Genomic DNA, 17106 nt, shown 5'->3' with positions numbered 1-17106 from the left:
ACACACACACACACACACACACACACACACGCGCGCGCGCGCGCGAGTCCTGGAAGAGGAGCCTGCTTCAGGTGGCAGTTGTGCCTGCCCAAGCGAAGGGCTTCTGTCTTATGTTTGCCTCCACAGCAGCCAGCCCCTCAGCTCCAGGGGACTCCCTCTCTTGGTCTCAGAGGCTGTCTTTGTAAACATGTCTACCATTCTCTGTCATTAATATCAGTAGAACCGTATATATTTCTGTGCAAAGGGTAATGAGGTCAGGACTCACAATACCTCGCACTTATGCATTAAGTAAATTAAGCACTAGATAGCTTGATTGCTAGATCACGTTTTGCTCCCGGGGGACTAACAGGACCTGTGGGTTCAGAACTTTTAAAGGAGAAATTTTGGGTCTCATTGAGGGGTTCAGTAATGTTCTGATAGAATTCAGAAATGATCTGTGCTCCTCTAAAAGAAAATGACATATTTATCTCCAACTGTAAATGACTGGAGCAGGATACAGATATATACTACCATGGTACCTTTACATTCATTTTGTGGTTAGAGGTTTCTGTCTTATGCCCCTCATAGCTCAGGAGAGAAGTGTTGTGGATAAATGCTTATTTTATTGCTTATTCTGTGGTCTGCAGGATAAATATATTTGCAAACACCTAAGCCCTTGCTGTCTTTTACCAGATGAATAGTATTTTGCAATACAGTCTAATCATTTGTTCCTAAGTAGAACACAACCGTTGTATTTCTTATCCTTTGCATTCTGTTGTCTGCCAGTGTGACATGGGTTACTCATTTATAACGTGACAAAAAAAAAACAAAAACCCACAACTGTGTACAAATTAAAGATTTCCTTAGAAAGCTGGTTGTATGCATGAACTGCGTATATCGTCCTAAAAGGAATACTTAGCAGACAATATGGCTTGAATGCAATTAGTACGTTAGGCCAGAGGATTAGCTCTTTTATAGGCTACCTAATACCGCCATGAGGCTAGCAGGTTGATAACCCTTCCAAATATCTTTTATAGTAGACTTATAAATGTTATTTCCCAAATTAAAAAAAAATGGCCAAGAGTGATTTGTGTGCATGTCAGAGGTTAAAAGCCTCTCCCTCTTCAGCCCCCATCCTGGCCAAAGTATAATACATTCAAACCGAGTGCCCTCCTAAAGGCTTAAACCAGCAGTTAATATTCATGGGCTCAGTTTACCTGGTTGACTCGAAAAGAGAATTAATTCTCTTTGGGAGGTGATTGCCTTCATTTAAATGTTTAATGAGAGAAATACGCTTATGGCTAATCATTATTTTAGGATTTAAGGGATGAAAGTGATGAAACTGAAGGGGAGGTGAATATTTCAACTCTCGAGTTATAAGGAGCTATGCAGAAATGAGAGGTTTTCCTAGCCTCGGATGGTGTGTCTAGGTAGAAAGCTGCTGCAATATATAGTTCAGGTGAGCTGGAAAGATTTAAAAAAAGAAACAGAAAAAGAAAAAAAGACACTGTTCTAATAGGATCTTTAAATATTGAATCCTTCTAGTAGTGAACAGAATTCTCTGTATAAAAACTCTGTTCTTCTTTCTGTTTGTTTTTATTTTATGCAGGTAGGTTTTTTAGAGTTGATTACGTATTTTAGACTCTAATATATTTTATTAAACTCATGAGATCACTACAATGATGAACTATATCATAATGTTTAAACTCCACTGATTGAAGCGGCAGTGTGTTTATTTCAGTAAAAAATGCGCTAGTATACATAGTTACTTTGAGTTTCTGTTAAAGTACATTTTAAAGATAATTTGATACTTACAAATGCTTGTGTAAAGTACATTCACATACAGTGTTTAGAAATGAATCACCTCAATTGTGATATTCTTTGCCCCCCAAAAGAAAGGTCTTTTGACATATATAAAAACTGCAGTTTTGAATTATGCTTTTGCTTTGAGCCTGTGCATTGATTGAGTAATTTCATCAGACCCACATTACTTGATTGCTTAGAAGTTTCCTAATGATCTGCATGCTGTAGGAAGAACCAAAAAAAATCGTGAGTGGAATGACAATGATACTGTGTTTTATGAGGCTATTCAAAAGTCGCTCTGATTTATGTAGCTCGAAAGCTCGCAAGTCTTTGAGATTAGCCACGCTGACTGCTATTTTCTTCATACATCAGTCGTTCCACACTCTTAACTCCCTAAACACAACAGGAGTGTAGAGCACCGCTTTAATTAAGCAGGGATTAGGTGGCATTTCCAGTCAACTGCACAGTTTGTGTTTTGCTTCAAATCTAATATGGAGGATCTCATGTTTTAACAGTTTAATGTATGTTCATTTCTTTATCTGGTTCCTGTGCTCACAGAACTGATTGGAATGAACTATCCTAAGTTATGTATCTCTACAAGGCTGTGCTCAAATAGCGTACTTAGTCATATATTAGAAAAATCACTCACAGGTTTTTGTTGTTATTAGTCATAGTAAAAAATCTATGCAAACAGGGAATAGAAACAAACCATTTATTTATGTTTTTCTTATAAGTGAGTGATACTTTATCCTCTGACATCATAATCATTAACTTTGACATATATGAGAAGCCTAAGACAATTCACAACATATTTTCATCACAAGAAAGTTCAAATTAAAATACAAAACTGGTGGGTGAATAAAATGTCACCATATTAAAAACAATAATAGATAGCAGATTTAAAGCAACAGTTTTCATGATTTCTGCCCTGAGGACTATTATATCAAATATAGAATGTAATCACATTTCCAGAAAATGTACTGTGTCTTCTACCAAAATGTTTTTTTCAACTCTTTACGTAATTTGCGTTGGGTATAATTACCCCCAGGAGTCACCAAGGACTCTTTGCACTATATAAGATCTCTCAAAAATTTAAATTGTCCCTTTATGATTCACAGTAGTTGTTTGCTCCCTAAGTTATGGATAACATATAGTGTAACTTCTAGACTGTGGGAACAAGTAATTTCTGAGCTTAAAATAAGGGTATACCTTACTGTTATTCTTTTCTGTATCAGTAATACAGTTATTTGAAGCATAATTCAGATGTGCATTAAGTTAGACAATGTTATTAATCAACAGTATCAACTATGACATGACTAATAAGCCATTACACTAAGGACCTTTGCTTTCTACTCCAAGTGAAGTGTACACCCAGTAAATATCTCCCATAAATTTTAATTCAAATATGAATAAAAATCAAGGTGATTAACTTTTGACTTCTTAAATGGTAGAAGCCAGTTGAGACTGTTAAGAGTAATGGAAGATGCATTATATTTAATTCTAATTTCCAAGGCTAAGTTTATCACACTGTAATTTTATCTCAAAGGGTATTGTAATTTTAAAACCAGACTTTCTAATCTGGAAGCTTTTTTCCCCCCCTTTCTTCGCTTGTCTATGTTATTTTACTATTAAAAATTAAAGTATTTGGCATACTTTTATGCTTTTGGATTTTCATAATGTTTCAGATTATAGGCAGCATATTGGTGAATAGGAATACTTAGACAGTTTTACTGCAAGTACAATGTTTATTAGAAAATATATTTATGGCCTATAAAGATAGCTTTGCCATTAGGTGTCACTGCATTCTGAGCTGTTCCTCTGTCGCCTTACTTGAAAATCACATGAAATATATTTTTTTAATTTTCAGAAAAAAATGCCATTCAAAGATGTTTATGATGCTGTAGGATACAGGTGGTTTTTATTTTCAAACCAGAATAGTAACTGTTATCCCTGTCTCTTATTCTTGTAAGAATTTAGTTCCAGGACATATCGGCCCCCTCTGTTCTCAAGCTAAATTAGATTGCTTGACCTAAGGATGCAAATTTTTCACAAATTTAAAATACAACAGAAATATATTCTTTAACTAATATGTATTGTCTATGCAAAAATCTAAGACACCAAAGGGATATAATAATGCTTATTAATACTGGTATAAACGGATTCGTGAATGGAGTTTGGCAAGTAATTTCTCAACTGTGATAGTTCTGCTTATTCATGGATCTTTTGGGGTCTCAAACAAATTGATGTTTGAAATAAGAAACACACATACACAGAGGTATGAAAAAACATACACCTAGATGCGTAACAAATATAGATATATTTTTAAAGCAATGTTATCCATTGTTGTGTTTTGTGCATGATCATATATGCTTTCAGGTAATTTTGGATTGGTAAGAATTACATTTTATGTACTGTATTAGTCTCTTCCACACACATAATATTACCACTGTTACCAGTCCAATTGAGTTTGTGTGTTAATTTATATTTTTAAATCAGTGTCTGTGTTATTTAGTAATTTCTCTCTTTTTTTTTAGTTTCTTTTTTAAGAGGCAAAATCTTTCTTATAGAATACCCCCTTACAAGACCAATGGAGAATGAAACTTAGTTCAACATTAATTGTATAAATTAGTTTTAATATTGGCAATATCACATAGAGAATGCAGTACTAGGTTAAATGAATGAACAATTATATTATTTTAGACCTTGCCTTGTGCAAATATTAATTAATAAACTAGTTGGAATGGTATATTATTAGGAACTTAGAGTAAAATCAAGTGATTAGATGGACATCTAAAGAAAAAGGGAAATGCTAAAGTAATTCTGGAGTTGACTATTAACTGGACATTTGTAGATTCAGGTCATTTAAAGGGTCAATTTTAGTGTTTGGGTATGGACACAAATTTCAGATGAATATGAAATAATTAAGGTTTTTTAAATTTTATTTTTGAGAGACAAAAAAAGAGACAGCACAAGCAGGAGAGGGTCAGAGAGAGGGAGATACAGAATCTGAAATAGGCTCCAGGCTCAGAGCTAGCTGTCAGCACAGAGCCCAATGCGGGGCTTGAACCCACGAACTGTGAGATCATGACCTGAGCCAAAGCCAGACGCTTAAGCAACTGAGCCACCCAGGCACCCCCAGATGAATATGAAATATAGAGGGGGGCTCTTAAGACATACTAAAAATGTTCTGGATTAAAATTTCAAGGGTTTGGGACTCAGTACCAATTTTATTAATAGCTAATTGAAAATTGAAAAAAATAGAAAATTGAAAAATTACTTTCTTTAGGCTTCATTTTATCGATGCTAAAAACACAAGATATAGACTAATTTTCATTTACACTCTAAAGTTATGTGAACTAAAATGACAGAATATTATATTTGAGGAACTGGGAGAGGAGATACAGTCAACTGTGGTTCACATAGCTATCCTTAATAGCTAGGTTCAAGAAAATACAAGGGAAAATAAATGGAGCATAAAATCTTAAGAATCAAAATTAAGGACCCCTAAAATGACATTTTTTTGTATGAACAAGAATTATGCATAAAATATTTGTTCATCAGATATTCTAGGTAACCCCAATATCAGATTCAGAGACCTGGATTTTCTGGGTTTTTGTTTCAGAGTTTGTTTTTGTTTTGTCTGGTGTTGATACTAAGGTGTTCCATTCAGTGCTATGCATAGCACAACACAGTGCTAGTGCTTCGTAAGGCTGACTGGAGGATGAGTAGTCTCAGGTTTGAACCAGCATTAGACGATAATAGCCTTTATAATTTACCAACTCAAAGCACTCCGGGAATATTAGCATATGTTTGATATCACTAAAAAATATAGAGTTAAAAAAATAGCAAATGTTTCTTCAGTGTTCTTCATAATTTTGGATTCCTGCTCCAGGTGTTCTGGCTTTAACCTATTATTATCCACGACGTGGTGCAGAGAGAGGCTGGGTTCATCCACTGAAAGCTTCTTTGAGTGAGTAGAGGGAAGCCCAGAGGCAAGCACCTCGCTGAGAGGTCTGAGAAGCTTAGTGTCAAAAGGCCTGCCTGTGTGTTAAAAAATTTTAGATCACTCTGTTGTCAAGTTATTACTAACGAATATTTTCTCTCATAACAAAAGATTAATTACCTACACTAAAATAACAATTTTTATATTTTTTCCTTTACTCCCAAATAATTCAAGTACTAATTTAAAAATAAATTGCTTTATTGGCTGAAGTACCTGATTTTTCCTAGGTAACTTTAAATAAAGCATTTATATCATTGTCAGCATCATTATCATTCTAGAAGTTAGTACTCCTTAAAGTACATGGTAAGGTAGGCATTACAACTAGCATGTATGTATGCCAATTGGGAGAATGTTCTTTCATTCAGCAAACATTTATTCCAAACCTCCTCTCTATGAAGTACTGTTTTTAGGCTCTGGAATTAAAATACTGCAAGTAAGCTGTGTCTTTGTATTTAAGGAACTTAGATTCTCATCACGGAGTAAAAACTAGGTAAACTAGAAGCTATATGTTAGAATTTCAAGTAGTGGTAAATGTGTGAAGAAAAATGAGGGAATCACCATTGCTGTTTTGAATAGGGTAGTTTGGTAAGGTCCTCTGTAAAGAGGTGATCACTGGAGCCAAGACTTGACTCAAAGAAAGGAAGTGAGCCATATGGATATCAGATGAAAAAGGATTTCAGGCAGAGGGCACAACAAAGGCAGGGGCCATGACACAAGACAGTATGATTTCTGCCTAATTTGTTTACGGGACATCTTGAAAGTCAGTGTGGTCCAAGTATGGAGTTTATTAATGAGCAAAGCAGGAAGTGGAAGGAATAGGTCTGCGAGGCAACTAGGAAGGATCCTGTAGGGACCTCATTGATTATAGTAAGATGTTTAGATCTTCCAGGTATCTAGGGAGCCTACTGGAGGATTGAGATAAAACATGATATGAAATGGTTTATATTTTAGTAAGATAATCTTCTCAGGGTAGACTGGTTGAAGTACCTGTATGAAAATTAGTTGATGATAGTGAATTGGACTAAGTTGGTAGCTGAAGTAGGTGAATAGTTGTTATAATATGGATATATTTTGAAAATAGAAGAAATAGGATTTTCTTATGGATTGGTTCCTTAGCTGAGAGAAATTGGAGGAAGTAAAGAGGCTTCCATGGTATTTTACTTGAAATAGTGGGTGAAATGTGTTACTAAGAATATGGCAACTGAAATTGGGTACATGGTACAATGACTAAGTTTTAGATAGAAATCAAAATTTGCATTTATTAAATTTGATATTTCTATTAGACATCAAGTTTCAGAATTAAATTAAATTAAATTTGTTTACATGAGTTTGAAGTTTAGATGGGAGTTCGGGATTTGAGCTGTAGATTTGGAATTCATCGTTTTAGACATGGGCTTTAGAGCTGTGGGAGGCGGTAGCTCACATAAGGAATAATTGTGTAGAGAGAAGTCCAACACTGAGTTGTGGGACATTCTAAAATGTAGAGGTCAGGGAGAGGAAGAGGATCGAAGAAGAGAAAGATGAGCGGCCTATCAGTTGGAAAGAAAATGGATTGTGTGGTGTTCTGGAAGCTGAGTGAGGAAATTATTTGAAGCAGGAAATGAGAAATCCTGTCAAATTCTGTGGATTTAAATTGAAACTTGACTACTAGGTTTGGAATTGTTGAGGATAAACATGACTTTGACAAAAGTGCTTTCAGTGGACAGGAAGTGACAAGATACTGATTGGGGAGGATTTGAAGATTTAATGATTTAATGGGAATTGAGAAACTCAAGTTTCTCTGTAAGGGAGAAAAAAGGTGCTGTGGGAGGGAATATGAGATAAAAGGTGGGCTTTGTCTTTAAAGGTGAGAGTTGGGATAGGTATGGTGATTTTTTTTAAAGTTTCAGTTGTAAGAATGTTTTCAGTTACAGGATTTAACATAAAATTTCTTTATTCAAACCTATTTGATGCTTGAGTTTGTATAGCAAGTGTTTGAATAGAACTCTTATTTTCATTTATTTATTGTTTATTTTTGTTTGCTTGTCCTTGCTGTTGCTTTTTATTTTGTTTTGTAATCTTAGACCAAGTGATACTAGGCCAGTGCCAGTGGAATTAGCGAAGGAAGCTTAGATGTCCTCTCTGAAACCGACTCTACTAGTTGTTCAGCATCTTTGCTTCATTTAATTTCCCAGATTAGCACTAAAAATTAGATACAATTTTTTTTACCTGGAATTATGAGTAAATTATACCTTGAGGAATATTGGTATACCAGTGCAAATAGGATCAACATTTGGTCTTAGTAATATATTAATTTATAGAACACAAAATATTCCTATATGATAAATGATATTAAAATACCATTAAATCCTCTTTTACAGTAGATAGGTTTGAATTGATTACAGGTTTCCTTTAAGTAAATTCTATACATTTGATTTACTTAAAAAATCATTTTGGGGATACCTGGATAGCTCAGTTGGTTAAACATCTGATTTCAGCTCAGGTCAGGATCTCATGGTTTGTAAGTTCAAGCCCTGTGTCAGCTCAGCTGACAGCTCAGAGCCTGGAGTCTGCTTTGGATTCTGTCTCCCCCTCTCGATCTGCCCCTCCCCTGCTCACACTCTGTCTCCCTCTCTGAAAAATGGATAAACATAAAAAATATTTTTAAAAAGTCATTTTGGAATAGTTTAAAACAAATAGTACATGGGCACCTGGGTGGCTCAGTCTGTTAAGCGTCTGACTTCAACTCAAGTCATGATCTCACAGTTTCTGAGTTTGCTCCCTGTGTTGGGCTCTGTGCCAACAGCTCAGAGCTGGAGCCTGCTTCCAATCCTATGTCTCCCTCTCTCTCTGCCCCTCCTTTGTTCACATTCCGTCTGTCTCTCTCTCTCTCAAAAATAAACATTAAAAAATAGTTATTTCATAAGGCAATTGCATATCATTGCTTCATAGAAATTAAACAGATGAAAGAGATTCCTCTGATACTAATTTTTGGTGACACATTTAAATATATCCTTTATGGAACATTCACTGCTATTTATACTGTACTATAGCTAACAGATTTGTACTGTACTATAGCTAACAGGTGAAAAAGAAGAAAGGAAATGTACTAAATTTTCTAACTTCAGGATGCGACCCTCTGAACATAAACCTTAGTTCTCTCATTGGTCTCCTATTAATACACACATAAGTTATATATATTTCACCGATTTGCAGCCAAAATAAAAATATTTGTATTAAAATAAGGATGCCAATAGGTGAGTTATATTTTTTTGTGTTCTTTGTCATCTCTAGTGCTAGCTCCTTTATAAAAACATTTTTTCTTATCAAGGCAATATAATATGAATTTCACATGTTGTTTCTGCTTGGTTATGTCTATTAATTGATGTGTAAACATGGACTACATGAACAGTGAGGAGATAGAAGTCCTGTGGTTTGGGCACAGCAATGACTGATTAAAAAAGGCAAGCTGTGTATGGTTGTAGCCAGGGAACATAATTAATGAAATATATAACATCAAAAGTTATTTTAAACTTGCTAGTTCATAATTTCCTGGAGTGGTGCAATATAATCATTTGAAGGAATTGTTTAGCAGATTTAAGTACAAATGTAAGTTATAATACCCACCTAAAATTGGTGAAGGTGTTTAGTATACTTAACCTTGACATCATTAAACTGGCATGTCCTACCAGCTGCATATTTTAGATTGGCTGATCTTAAAAACCAAAGGCCAGGAAATATCTTTGGAGCTAACTGGGACAAAAGAGTCATTCCTAGTGTTCTGTCGCATGTGACCTAAGTTGAATTAAAATCTAGAAGACTGATTCTTTTTCTGATAATTTCCACAATCTGACAACAAAGAAAATTGTTGGTAGTGTACTGATAATTATAATCTTGCTCTTCAGTGTCTGATTTCTTCTTCATGGCTTCCATGAATGACAATAACAGGAAACTAGTTATGGGATTTTTTGTTTTTTAGAAATGCCAGCAACTCTTACATAATCCCAAAGGAGGCATGATTCTTATGAGAACCATTATAAATTTCTTCTTAACCACATTATTTAAAAGTTTTTAACACATCATTAGTGTGGGTGGCAACTTAAGCACAGGCTTGAGAGGGATTACTTTTCTGTTTCCTGATGGTGTAGTCATGATTGGTTTTGGATATTTTTTATAATTCATTATTTTCAAATTGAGAAATCATGACCTATATCATTATCTTTCATTTGTGGAGAATATACTTTTAAGGTTACGTGAAAACCATAACATTGTGACTTTTTCTTCAATTCAAGAAATGCTATTGAGCAGCTATTATGTATTCAGTTAATTACAGAAATGTTCACGTAAGGTATGTTTACCATCCTTTAAGAACGTTAAAGTATTCTGCCTTCCGAGATCATATTGTAATATTAGGAAGCTGAAGTAGAGCAATTCAGGATTGAGAGTTGGTTGACTATGGTCTACTATGTCATGGGAGATTGTGATATTTCAAGAAATAATGTCTTTATGGTGCCCTTAAATGCCATAAAAACATATATTTCAGATAAAAATATAAATGGGATTGGGAGATTACCACTTGTAGACAATCTTAATTTGTAATAGAACTTTCTGTAACTCAGCTTTCTGATCATTAATCATTTACCTTATTATACTTAATAGACTATAAAGTCAGTACAGTCATGACCTAGTAAGTTCCAAGGGAAAGTCTCTGCTGTTTTCCTTTTTTCCTCTTTTTCTTTCCTTTTTGTTTTCTGTAGATCCCAGGACTTATACTCTAAGGTCAAGTAGAGGAGGAGGTAGCTTTAAGATCCAATTATTCTGTAATTAATAACATAATGAGTTCCTTTTAAAATTTAATGGGACATATCAGATTATTCCACTAAGCATGGTTTCTTGGGTATGAAGAAATTTAATTACATTTTCTTTTTTTTTCTTTAGTTTTGAACCTACTAGTATAAAAAAAATTATGTCTTTGTTTTGAGAGACAGTGAATGGGGTAGGGGCAGAGAAATAGGGGGACACAGAATCTGAAGCAGGCTCTAGGCTCTGAGCTATCAGCACAGAGTCTGATGTGGGGCTTGAAACCACGGACTGTGAGATCATGACCTGAGCCGAGGTCGGATGCTTAACCGACTGACCCACCCAGGCGCCCTTAATCCTAATAGTTTTGAATATTACCATTTCATGTTACTAATCTGTACTTTCTTCTAGATGTATAAAACATCAATGAAAATGATAGTTTTATTCTAGCGAACAAGAGGGGGAAATTACTTCACAGACAAAATAAAATTAGTTACCTTCACAAGTAGGATAAGTATTGTTGCGAAGGTATTTTTATATTAGCTTTTGAATGTAAGTATAATTTAGACAAACAACAGAAATAGAAAACTAACAGTTTAAAAATTGACCAATATTTTTATATTTCTCCCCAAGAGTTCTTGTTGTGGTTGATAAATAGTTAATAAATAGCAAAACTGGCTGCTCTGATTCTTTCTTTTTATTTTTCCTGTCTACCGTTCAGTGGCAATGCTAATGAGCAGTGAAATGGCCAAAAGCAAGGAAGAAGGAGCAAAGGGTTTTAGATAATCTATAAACCGGAAAATCTGCCCCTGAATGCTTATATGCACAAGCTTGCTGAGAAGAAATAGTTTATTTTCTGAAAATATTGCCCAGACACTGAAGATAGAACTTGTTTTTGGCTGCTGAGTTTGTAAGAGGAGTGATGCTTCTAGGCCACCAAAGAAGAATCTGCTGAACAAAACAGGCTAGGGGCAGAATGAAGAATATTTCTGGGAAAAGAGTGTCTTTCAGGGGCGATGCTGGTGACCGCCAGGACCTCTGTGGTTAGCTCAGTTCCATGTGTCATGTCATTGGTGATTTATTTTTAAAAGGAAATATGCAGATTTTCGCTTTGCCTCTTAAACACTTTAGGTCGTTATGTATGTAAATGTGTTGGATTGACATTCCTATCAATATGTATTGTGTACTGAGCACCTACATTGTATATTCCATGTTGGCTTCTAACCATTGCTATATTATATACCATAAGGAAAAATCCCAACCGTGCAATTTAAAAAGAAACTGTGAAGCTCATTGCAATGGTAAATACAAAAGTCCGGTTAGTGGTTAACTGAAAGGAAGTGTGGGGTGGAGGGAAGGTGACGTGATCAAGACGTGGTGGTGCACGGTTTCAGCACTGACTTTGTCTTATGAAGCTGAGTGGTTGTTATACAAGTCTTGATTTCATATAGATATAGATATTCATATGTGTAAATAATATATATTCTACATATTTATAAGGACTTACATGTCTGCGGTGGTCTCTGCTCACTGAGAAATCTACTGGTTCAGTTCAGTTCCACCATGGTTAGGGAATGAGGTTTGCCTTTTAGACCCCATTCACCGTATAGTGTGACGCCATCTCTAACACTCTTTGGAGAGTATGAGAGTACCTAAGTATGCCAGGATCATTAAATGGCAAATCAGAGAATTATTCAGAAGGCTGTGTTCAAACATGGCACTCTCTCTGATGGATCCAACAAGCAAGCCACTTTCTCTAACATTTAAGACTTTTTCTTTGAATCTTTGTTTCCACTTTAGTATGGGCAGGGAGTACTCTGAAATACTGCAATGAGAGGGAAGAGGGGAAGGAATATACAGAGAGAACCACCAGGTTAATGCTATGAGTCATAGCTTGTAATATTCCATGCTTTTAATATTTTATAATACATATTTTATTTTATTTCATTTTTTTTTATTTTTGAGAGACCAAGAGAGACAGTGTGAGCAGGGGAGGGTCAGAGAGAGAGGGAGGTACAGAATATGAAGCAGGCTCCAGGCTCTGAGCTAGCCATCAGCACAGAGCCCAACGCTGGGCTTGAACCCACGAACTGTGAGATCATGACCTCAGCCGAAGCCAGATGCTCAACCAACTGAGCCATCCAGGTGCCCCTATAATACATATTTTAAAAGCTAATGTATAATATTCTGTAACTGATATTACACTAGCATTAGCAGCTTCTGTCTAACCCTTGGGTAAGAAAGTATGAACAATTCCTTTATGAAGTATCCTTAGAAATACTACTAAGAGAGTATTTTTTTCTTGATCCTATGTAGATGTTATTCTCCACTTATGGTACTGATATTCTAATATTAGCTGTCCTTAACTCCAAATACAAACTAAGATATTTATATACTGTAGTGTTAAGCAGATTAAGAGCTTCTTTCATCCAGTTGAGCTTCATGATGTGGCCTTTGAATTTTCCAATGAAATTGTTTATTTTAATCCTTATAAATCAGAAGGAATGAGGACAAATTTTTCCACAAAACATCCTTGGGGACAGAGGGGCACCTGGGTGACTGAGACAGTTAAAGGTCCTGACTCTTGATTTCAGCTCAAGTCATGATCTCAGGTGAAGGCAGAGAAGAGATTATTTTTTTCCCCAGCTTCCTGAGGTATAATTGACATATAACATTGTGTACATTTAAGGTATGATTTGATACATTTATATATTGCAAAATGATGAACACCGAGTAGCATAAGCTAACACTGCCAAGGTGTCACATAATTACAGTTTCATTTTGTGGTACAAACACTTAAGATCTACTCTTATCAACTTTAAAATATATAATACTATATCAGCTACAATGACTGTGCTGTACTTCAGGTCCCAAGAACTTCATTCAACTGGAAGTTTGGTCCCTTTGACTTATTTCCTATTTCCTATACTCCCTACCCCTGGTAACCACCTCTCTACTCTTTCTCTGAGTTTAGCTTTTTAAGATTCCACATATAAGTGTTATCCTTCAGTATTTGTCTTTTTCTGTGTGACTTATTGCACTTAACATACTACCCTCTTCATTTTGTCATGAATGGCAGGATTTCCTTTTTTCTAAATAATATTCCATTATATATAGTATCAATTTTGGCATCAGCTTTCCATTCTTCAGTAAAGTATATTAAGTTTTAACTACCTTCTTCCCTCCTAAAATACTCATGTGACTCAACTTTTTTCATTTTTGAATAAAAAATGTGTCCAGTATATAAGTTTTCCTATTTTATACATTGGCCCTCATGGAAAAAAGAAGTTTGTTCACCATCGTCATGAGAAAGCACTTTCTAGCAGGGATACATTGTGGCCAAAGCCAGAGTTACAAAATAGTGTGACAAATGAGGGAACTGGCAAGCCATTTGGAAGAAAGGTAAATTACAGTGGGGCATATGGGAAGACAGGAGGCAAGAAGGTAGGAAGATCCTATAAGGTCTATGGGAATTCTTTAAATAATTTAGGCTAAGAAATGCCTAGCTTTATGTTATAAGATTTTTATAGTGCTAACGTGGTAGACAGAAAGCAGTTAAAGGACTTTGGCAGTGTTCCAGGTGTGTGTTGGGGAAGGGGAGTACCAAACAGTGGCAAATGGAGATGGAGAGAACTTTCTTAGGAGAGATACTAAGGAGCATGTATCCATTGGTGTGGTCATTCTTCAGAAGTGGGAGTAAAAGAAAGTCTAACATCATTCCTGAGTACTATCTTGAGTGAGCAGATTGCAGATGCTATTCACCAACATAGGAAACGAGAAGAGAGAAACCAAGTTTGGTTTGAACTCAGTATTATTTTGGCATGACTGTGAAGTGTCATATCTCAGACAGCAGCTCTCCAATAATCTCTCTTTTTCACTCAAATGGAGAAAAGAAAGGTCATTCTCCATAGAGATCAGTCCTATTTTGATCTAAAACAGGAAACTTTTTCTGGTCATTCTTTCATACTTTTTTTTTTTTCAGATTCAGTACTTAATACTGTAGTTTCCTATTTAAACTGTGAACCACTTAAAACATTTTTGAGCTACTTGTATTCAGAAAATATTAATTTTACAAGAGCCTTATGATTTTTCATTCCTGTGTGTGCTTATCATTTTAAAATTATTAAATCTAAATATTACTGACCTTTTAAAGAGTATATCTTCATTCTCATTTCTTAATATGAATATACTTTTAAAAAATCAAAGCCTGGAACTAATACTAAGAAACTAGTGTTAATTTATATGATAACCATCTCCAATCAAAATAATCTTATTTTATTTTTTAAATTGTTTATCATATTTATTTTTGAGAGAGAGAGAGAGAGAGAGAGAGAGAGAGATACAGAGAGAGAGAGAGGTGGAGAGAGATGGAGACAGAGAATCACAAGCAGACTCTGTGCAGTCAGTGCAGAGCCCAATGGGGGACTTGAACTCCAAACCATAAAACCATGCAAACCAAGAGATTGTGACTTGAACCACCCAGGTGCCCTGATTTATTTATTTATTTGTTTGTTTGTTTAATTTTTTAGTTTCAGGTATAGAATTTAGAGATTTATCACTATAGGTGCCTTCCTTAATGCCCATCACTTACTTAACCCATCTCCCCACCCCTCCAGTAACCATCAGTTTGTTCTGTATAGTTGAGTCTGTTCCTTGGTTTGTCTCTTCTCCCCTCCCCCCATGTTCATTTGTTTTGTTTCTTAAATTCCACATATGAGTGAAATCATATGGTATTTGTCTTTCTCTGACTGACTGACTTTGCTTAACATATATATGTGTGTGTGTATACATGTATATATATGTGCATGTATATGTACAGGTGTCTATATATGAATATATGTACATATATAGAGTGTGTATACATATATGTGTATGTATATATGTGTATATATATAATGTGTATATATGCACACACACGGCACACTACATCTTCTTTATCCACTCATCAGTTGATGGGCCTTTGGGCTCTTTCCATAATTTGGTTATTGTTGATAATGCTGCTGTGAACATCAGGGTACATGTGTAACTTTTTGGGGAACCTCCATATACTATTTTCCAGAGTGGCTGCACCAGTTGCATTCCCACCAATAGTGTAAAAGTTTCTTCTTCCTTCATATCCTTGCCAATACTCATTTCCTGTAGTATTGATTGTGGCTATTCTGATTGGTGTGCAAAATAATTTTAAAATTAAATGATCTTTGACAGAATATTGGGTTATCAGAGATGAAATAAAAATATGATGTTATTTTTTTTGTGCAGATTGCTCTTCTGGTTTCATATTACAAGTAGAACCCCCTGTGTAAATAAGTAGGCTAAAACATGGAAGGGTAAAAATAGAATTTTATATTCTTTAGTTACATGTCATGTGCAACATAATTAGCTGAAGGAAAGGAACACTGTGCTCCTAGGATAGCAGAAGCAAAGCCTGAAATGGGATACAGGTCTCATTTAGAACATAGTAATGGGATCTTTTGGGGACTTTAAACCTCAGTCTTCAGTGCCTCAAAAAACTCTGTTTCATGGTTGAGGATCTGTGTTCTCAGATAAGAAATGTTTGCAAAGACTGATCTGGAGTCAGAATATGAAAGCAGAGGCAGTATGTTTGCATGTGTGAAAACACTGGTTGGACTGAGGTATGGAAAGGAGTGGATCCAAATAAGCCAGTTTTCTTTTTGCCTCTGTGTGTCTTTGTTTAAAGTCTAGCTTTCAGACTATTTTTATAGTGCATAGTGTCAATGCTTAATCCAATGAAAACAAGTTAGGTGTGGTATTAGAACTTAACTCTCCCATCTTACTCTCCTTTGTCCTTATTTAGTTGATCGCTTATAAGAGAGCCAAAGACAGGGGAGTGCTCCATGGGGAGGAGTGTTCCCAGCATCTCTCAATCTTGCTCTCAGGCTCTCTAGTTGGTTTTACAGTAGACTAAGGGGTTAGACACTTAGAGCCAGTGAGGATAACCTGAATGACTTTGGTCAGTCACAGACTGTAATGATTGATAATTTTTGTGTCTTAAGTGATCAGAACAGCATATACTACCCTAAACAGAAGCACTGGATTTGATGTCCCAGTTATATAATCAAATCTTGCCTTGGTCACTTTGCTATTTTATAGCTGTGAATTCTGGGTAAGTAATGAAACTTTTAAAGTCTCAAATTTACCTGCCCCTGCTTTCTCTCTGCCTCATTTGTTATAAGAACACACTGTAATAAAATTTGAAATATGGACTTGTAGACTCCACAAATAGTCAATATTCATACTTCAGGAAATTGAACTTGCAATTTAAATACACTGCCCATCATGGCCCATGGTCTGGGTTGTGCATTAGAAAGTGGATGCCACACCTGAGATCAGATTGGGCTCCCTGTTTATTTTCTGTTCTTGAATCATTAATTCACATTTACTACTATGGCTTTTTTACAACATCTAAATCAAAGTTGAAAGTTTTTAATAAAGTAACTGAATTTAAGGCTAACTAATGCTTCAGAGATAATATTTCACTCTAAATTTATGTGAAATAGATTGCTAAATGTTTTTATTTTTTA

The 17106-nt window shown here is 35.3% G+C and overlaps 1 protein-coding gene across 1 annotated transcript in view; it reads left to right on the top strand.

Annotated features, from left to right (window-relative positions):
• GRID2 (glutamate ionotropic receptor delta type subunit 2) overlaps nt 1–17106 on the top strand; it is a 1401829-nt gene that overhangs the window by 1265 nt on the left and 1383458 nt on the right. The gene's annotated exons all lie outside the window — the stretch shown is intronic.

The sequence above is a fragment of the Suricata suricatta genome, chromosome 1, assembly GCF_006229205.1.
Source record: "Suricata suricatta isolate VVHF042 chromosome 1, meerkat_22Aug2017_6uvM2_HiC, whole genome shotgun sequence".
NCBI classification, from domain to species: domain Eukaryota; kingdom Metazoa; phylum Chordata; class Mammalia; order Carnivora; family Herpestidae; genus Suricata; species Suricata suricatta.
Note: the sequence above shows the minus strand (reverse complement) of the source record. Positions and strands in the feature narration are given on the sequence as shown.